Below are 6269 nucleotides of genomic sequence, written 5' to 3'. Positions count from 1 at the left end.
ATCTCGCAATACTGATGTGTTGTTGAATAAATTAAAATGTGGTTTATTATGGTATGCTTCGAACAACATAATTTAATACCGTGACAATTTACTATTTTTGCCAAATGGTGGTTGCTCCAAAAGTATTTTTCTCCTGAAAAAATTATCCGTAATTAATTGAAAAGGAATAATTTAATTTTGCATCACTTTTGAGTTGGTGATTCTTCTTGGCGTTTGACCTAATATAATTTTCTAGAGGAGAAACAGTGCCATTCCAATAATAAAATAGAAGAAACATTGCAAAAATTAAAAAATTGATAGACATTACAAATAGGGTTATGGTAGATTGAGGGGGAATGCATTTAGTTTTCCCCATATATATATATATATATATATATATATATATATATATATATATATATATATATAATATCCTTATAAAGATATTATAAGGATAATATCCTTATAAAGATGTCTGGGAGCTGATGATTGCCAGGGACGAGACCAGTAGAAATGACCTTAGCAGGGGTTTTTCACGTACGAGATGACAATCAATTTCGATATGTATTTCATTTTCGTGAAAAAATGGGTTGTCATTAATGTGGGGGGCTACTTTTGTTATTGTAGCGTCCCACCTATGCTTAATGAAATAGTGGAAATCTCTAACTTTACTATAACTAGCTTATAACCCGCTCGATAAGCGGGATTATTAGCATCCAATTTTTTTTTTTTTTTTTTCACTCATTTAACTAATTGCTACCAATATATATATAAAAGATCATTTTGAACAATAATTTTTTACTCAATAGTATAAATGCACGTACTAAATAAATTTAAACATTTATAAAGTTTAATCCTTATAAATTGGAACATGTTAAATAATTGTTCCCATAAATGTAGTTTAAAATGAAATGAACTATGTTGGTGTACAAACATAATAATAATAATAAAAAAAAAAAAAAAAAAACTATAAAAACCAATCATAATACATTATAAAACCTTGGAAGCTAATGTCGGCCATCAATTAAGAATGCATACAATGCACATTAAAAAATAAAAAAAAATCGTCATACCTTGTAACAAAAACAATAATAAGAAACTCTCTCCCCCCCCTCTCTCTCTCTCTAATAAGAAACTCTCTCCCCCCCCCCCCCCCCCTCTCTCTCTCTCTCTCACACCATCATTTGTCTGAATTCAGTGTAAAATTTACAAAAGAAAAAATAAACCATTTGAATAAAATAAAAAAATAAAGAATAGAAACGATTGTACAAAAAAAGAATAGAAACAATTTTGAAACACCAAATAAATAATTAAGTATTGAACTTCATCTGAGTCTGCTATGTTCATATCAAAAGAGATGAATTACATCTATACAAAGTAAATAGCTTTCTTTTCCTGATGATCGTTGAAGAAGAACCTAAGTCTATTTCTGAGTAGAAGGAAGATACAAACCTCTATCTATCCAACCATAATCAAGTAGGTGAAACCAAAAGTAGCAAAGTACAACATATCAATAAATAGAACACCTCAGAATAACATGAGTCTGATCTATGAATTATCCTAACAGTATATGCTGATAAATATGAAAGAAATAAACTTCAAGTGCAATTTACTTGTATAAACGCAATCACTAACATCTAAAGCACTAGTTTTCAAATTCAACAATTTATTTTGTCGAGGCAATTCAAAGTAGAGGTTTGAGGCAAATAAAATTAACAACAAAAGCATATATGTATGCAAATACAATAGACTTATCAAAAAAAAAAATATATATGTATGCAAATACAATAGACTCTAATTAATAATAAATAGGGATATAAACAACCCTTGAACTTTGGGGCTATCTACACTGAATGCTATGTATCTACACAGTCTAATATGACTTACACAAATTTAATGTTTAGCAACATTAATCATAAATATGTGATGTAATTTAATATGTCAAGGTATTTTTTTATGGTTTCAATTTTTGTCAAAAAGATCAAAATTTACAAATAAAATTAATATTCCACAACAGACCCAACAATACACAATCTAATATATAACAGAAGTTTATTTATAGGAAAATAAACTACAATCTTATAATTCCAAGCAATATGAGTAATATCAAACCATTTGGGCAATACGAAGCATATCTCTCACTTCAATATTAAAACAACCCCAATTCATAATGTAGAAACCAAAAAGTTTTCATAGCACACACATATATACACAATACATTTTCCTAATTTCTGACATATTTGAAATCAAACAACATAAACATACTATTAAAAAATTGCTTTCTATCTCTTTCCTTTATGAGCAACTGAACAAACAAAAAATGATTACTTTTTTAATTCAAATATATTAACAAATCATATAACTACTATATCAAACGCACAAGAAAAAGGACCTAAAAACCTCAATTTTCTTAATATACCCTCCAATTTCTCACCAACCAAACTAAACCCAAATTTTCACTCACCGGAAACATGGCCTTCCAAAGACCCACATGCAATTGATAGCATTGAGCTCAATGACATGTACATGAATGAATTATGAACCTTCTTGAACTCAATTATCCAACAAATTATTCATTGGCTCATGTCATACTAAATTGCATGTAAAGCTGTAAACTAATGCATAATTGTCTTTTAACAACTGTAAAATCCAAGGTAACAAAGAATATATGACGATATTTCTCACCAACTAAGAGTTCAGAAGAACTTAGTGCAACACACCAAACATTGGTATACATGGTGATGACTCTAAGAAGTATATGAGATTGTCAGCAAATCAAGTGCTAAAGCCAGGTAAAACGGAAATTGAGCCTTTTTTTGTCTTACTAAAATAACAACTAATATTGTTATCATAAGAAGCTTGACAAAATGAATCTTAAACCTTCACCCACATCCATAAGTATTAGTGGTTGGCAACATGGGCGCCATGTGACACGAATTTATCAGTTCAAAATCCTCTCTAGTTTGGAAAAGAGAAGTGGCCATAGGGAGTAATCAAAGAAAATGAGAAATAACCTAGGTATTGAATCAACTAGAACTATTTATTGTTTATCAATCAAACACAGCAATAAAGCATCACTATTGCCATAAATTCTTAGTCGACACAAATTAATGCTTAACAATGACTTAATCAAAACATATATATTAGAGTAACCAAAATTTTCTAAAGGACTTCACAATTAACCAAGAGCTTGAATCACAAAAAATTTGTTATTGTTATCTCCAACATTCGTCTGGTTCAACATGGCATCAAATATTAAATCACCCTGCACCATAAAAGCCACCGTCTGTCCGAATTCAGAACCCCGCAAAACAAAAAAGAACACCCGAACAAATTCTACCAATTTTGATTACATTCTACTGTACAAAAATTCCACTCATTTAGTACGCGCTACTATAGTAACTGTTACACTTACGAGTTGTAAAACATGGTAGTGAGCCTTTATGTGATCTGGAAGCCATTGATCTAGTACCGCTGCACCCTTTTTGGTTGTGGTTATGATCTTCTCCTTCTCCTTCTTGCTTTCATTTTCTTTTTCGTTAGCTGACACCACAACATACCAATAAACTCCCCAACTCAATCAGAACCCCAAAAGCACAAAAAGAAAACTTCCATTTCTTTCAGTGAAAAACAATTGGAAAGCAATTGAAATTGTCTTTGCTACACATTGTACCCGTCTCCATAGAATTCTGAAATCACCTCAAATAAGCTAGATTAAAATTAAGTTGGTTTTTCTTGAATTCCACATACATAACTCTGTACCAATCAATAAACTCGTAAATCAGTTTGAGTATTTGACGGTTTCAGCAATCAAACACAGCAGAAAAAACTTATTACATAAAAAAGTTCAAACTTTCCTCTATACCTTCAGGAATTTCCTCTAAATACTAGTCTTTTGAATCTTCACAGAGCCTTTCTAGAAGCTATTTCTTGGACCCAATTGATGAAACGCCTCGAAGAGCCGCTTGTTCATGCAATTGCCGAATCCCCATCCCTCGAAACTCCTCGACGGCCTTGATTTTCTGGGAACCCCCATTTTCTAAGTCCCTCACTTTCTTCTTATTTCTCGAACCATCACCATCGTCTATCCTCCCTTCAGAAAATACCCAAAACAGAGCTTGGCCGTATCCCCCAAAATCCAACCTCATCTAATAAATCAGCCAAACTCACCACACACGGCCACTGTCGGAAACCTGTTAAAACAGAAGACAACCCCATGAACTCCAAATCAATCATACGGGTTCTACCCAAAATCCATCAACCCATAATCACGGCTCAACCGTAACACCCAGCCGTGAATCACAAATCCAACAATCAGCAAACCAAAACCCATTTCATATTGTAATAACCCAAAAGAATCAAGAGAAATTGTTAGGATTACCTTTGATAATTTCATACTTGAAACTTAGGAAAAATCACCGGAAAACTCTTCTAAATCACCCCCAGAAGGTCATCAACGGAACAGTCCACCAGTTGTCGGAACCTGCCCTGAAAAAGAACATAATAGAAAGAGAGGGGGACGGAGAGACTGTGCATAACAGAAAGAAAGAGAGGGAGAGGGAGCGTCTGGAGAAAGAAAAGGAAAACAGAAGAAGAAAAAAGAGAGGATAGGGGAGAAGAAGAAAGAGAAGAGAAAGAGAGGGAGAGGGAACGTCTGTGAGAGCGTTTTGTTTTTATTGAAACACATAAATAACATGGAGAGAGAAGGGTGAGACCGGAAGAAAACGTTTCCTTATTAAATCAGGGTTTTGTTTTTATTGAAATACATAAATGCACGGTTCTATGTGTAGCGGTCCAGATTTTAAGACATAAAATTTAATGTTTTAAATTAGATTTAAGACCTATTAATAAGGTAAAAGAATAAATATAAATATTTATAAAAATAAACATTCATTGATTAAAAAAAACATTTATAGTTTCAATTCAATAAATGGACCTTAAACTTTAGAAGAACGGAAATAGGGTCAAACGAACTCGATTTTGGTCGATTCAAAAGCCAGAACGCTCGTCTTGAAGTCCTCTAGTTACCCTCCAAATTTCATAATTTTTGGACATCATTAAGGCCATGAAAATACCTGTGAATCATACTGCCCTTAACTAGGACGCGAATTCATATATATATAACATTTGTGGACCCATTTCTATTTCTTTAGAGATCATGTGCAGCAGCCCCTCTTCCACACATGAGTCCTCTCCTCTTCCCTTTCTTTCTCACATGAAGCTCATGATTTCATACATACTTCACAATGTGGATGCAGCCCTTGTTCCCATGGTTCTCTTCTTTTCCTTCTTCACACATGCTTGTACAGCACATCACACTTGTCTTTGCTGCCCAAGAACCTTTCTCAGCCCTTAGATCAGATCAAAAACAAGCCATCCTAGCCATCCATTTGTGTATAAAAGGAGAGGTTCACTTCTCCTTCCTACACACATATCCTTCTTCATTCTTTCTCAAATTTCTGCAACATCTCTCTCTTTTGCTGGTTTTACAGCAGCAAGAAGCGCTAGAACTCTAGCGAAATCTGAGTCATAACGAACTCGGATTGAGTCGAATCAAAAATAGAAAGTGTTTGTCTTGAAGTCTTTTATCTACCCTCAAAATTTCACGTCAATCGGAGTACGTTTGCTCATCGAAGAGAAGGTCAGAGCAAGCTGCCCTCCGCTGCCCTCCATTTGGACGGAAATCCTAAATTCAAATAGATAATGAAATGACTTTTTGGTAAGTTGTTAAATAAGACTTTAATTTATTTTATATAGTTTCCAAGTTACTTGTCTTATGAATTGTGTAAAGATCCAATAAGCTTAAGAGATAAAAAGAATTAAAATAAAAGTAATATAAACTATTTTTATATTTCAATGTCCTCATGACTTTCATGAGTTGATCGTATTTATATTTTCTTTTACATTTTATGTCCTTATGACTTTCATGAGTTGATCGTATTTATATTTCCTTTTACATTTTATGTCCTCATGACTTTCATGAGTTAATCGTATTTATATTTCCTTTTATATTTCATTGTCCTCATGACCTTCATGAGTTGATCGTATTTACTCTTATTGTCTTTATGATATATTTTAATCCTTTAAGTTCATATTTGGTGGTATTGGTCATATAGCCTCGTCATCAAATCATGAACTAAGGTTTTAAGATTCTTATAAGTGATCGTCTCAAACATAATGAAGTGATTGATAATAATAAATATAAAGAGATGAGGGTTTATAAACAATGATTTGTTTGTTAGATAATTAATATATATATATATGGATGTATTTATATGTAGAAAAGAAGG

At 32.6% G+C, this 6269-nt stretch overlaps 1 long non-coding RNA gene across 3 annotated transcripts; it reads right to left on the bottom strand.

The window, feature by feature from the left end:
• Positions 1 to 3088: 3088 nt before the first annotated feature.
• On the bottom strand, positions 3089 to 4710 carry LOC133880129 (uncharacterized). 3 transcript variants are annotated; one of them, XR_009902194.1, is made up of 4 exons: positions 4361 to 4692; positions 3845 to 4172; positions 3395 to 3522; positions 3089 to 3244 (listed from the first exon to the last, which is right to left on the bottom strand). It is a non-coding gene; the product is annotated as an uncharacterized LOC133880129 (long non-coding RNA). The 3 variants fall into 3 exon arrangements; XR_009902193.1 differs by having other exon boundaries at positions 3092 to 3522; positions 4361 to 4685; XR_009902192.1 differs by lacking the exons at positions 3089 to 3244; positions 3395 to 3522 and having other exon boundaries at positions 3675 to 4172; positions 4361 to 4710.
• Positions 4711 to 6269: the final 1559 nt, after the last annotated feature.

This window comes from Alnus glutinosa, chromosome 10 (assembly GCF_958979055.1).
Source record: "Alnus glutinosa chromosome 10, dhAlnGlut1.1, whole genome shotgun sequence".
Taxonomy (NCBI): Eukaryota; Viridiplantae; Streptophyta; class Magnoliopsida; order Fagales; family Betulaceae; genus Alnus; species Alnus glutinosa.
The sequence above is the reverse complement of the archived record's forward strand: the minus strand, read 5'-3'. Positions and strand labels throughout refer to the sequence as shown.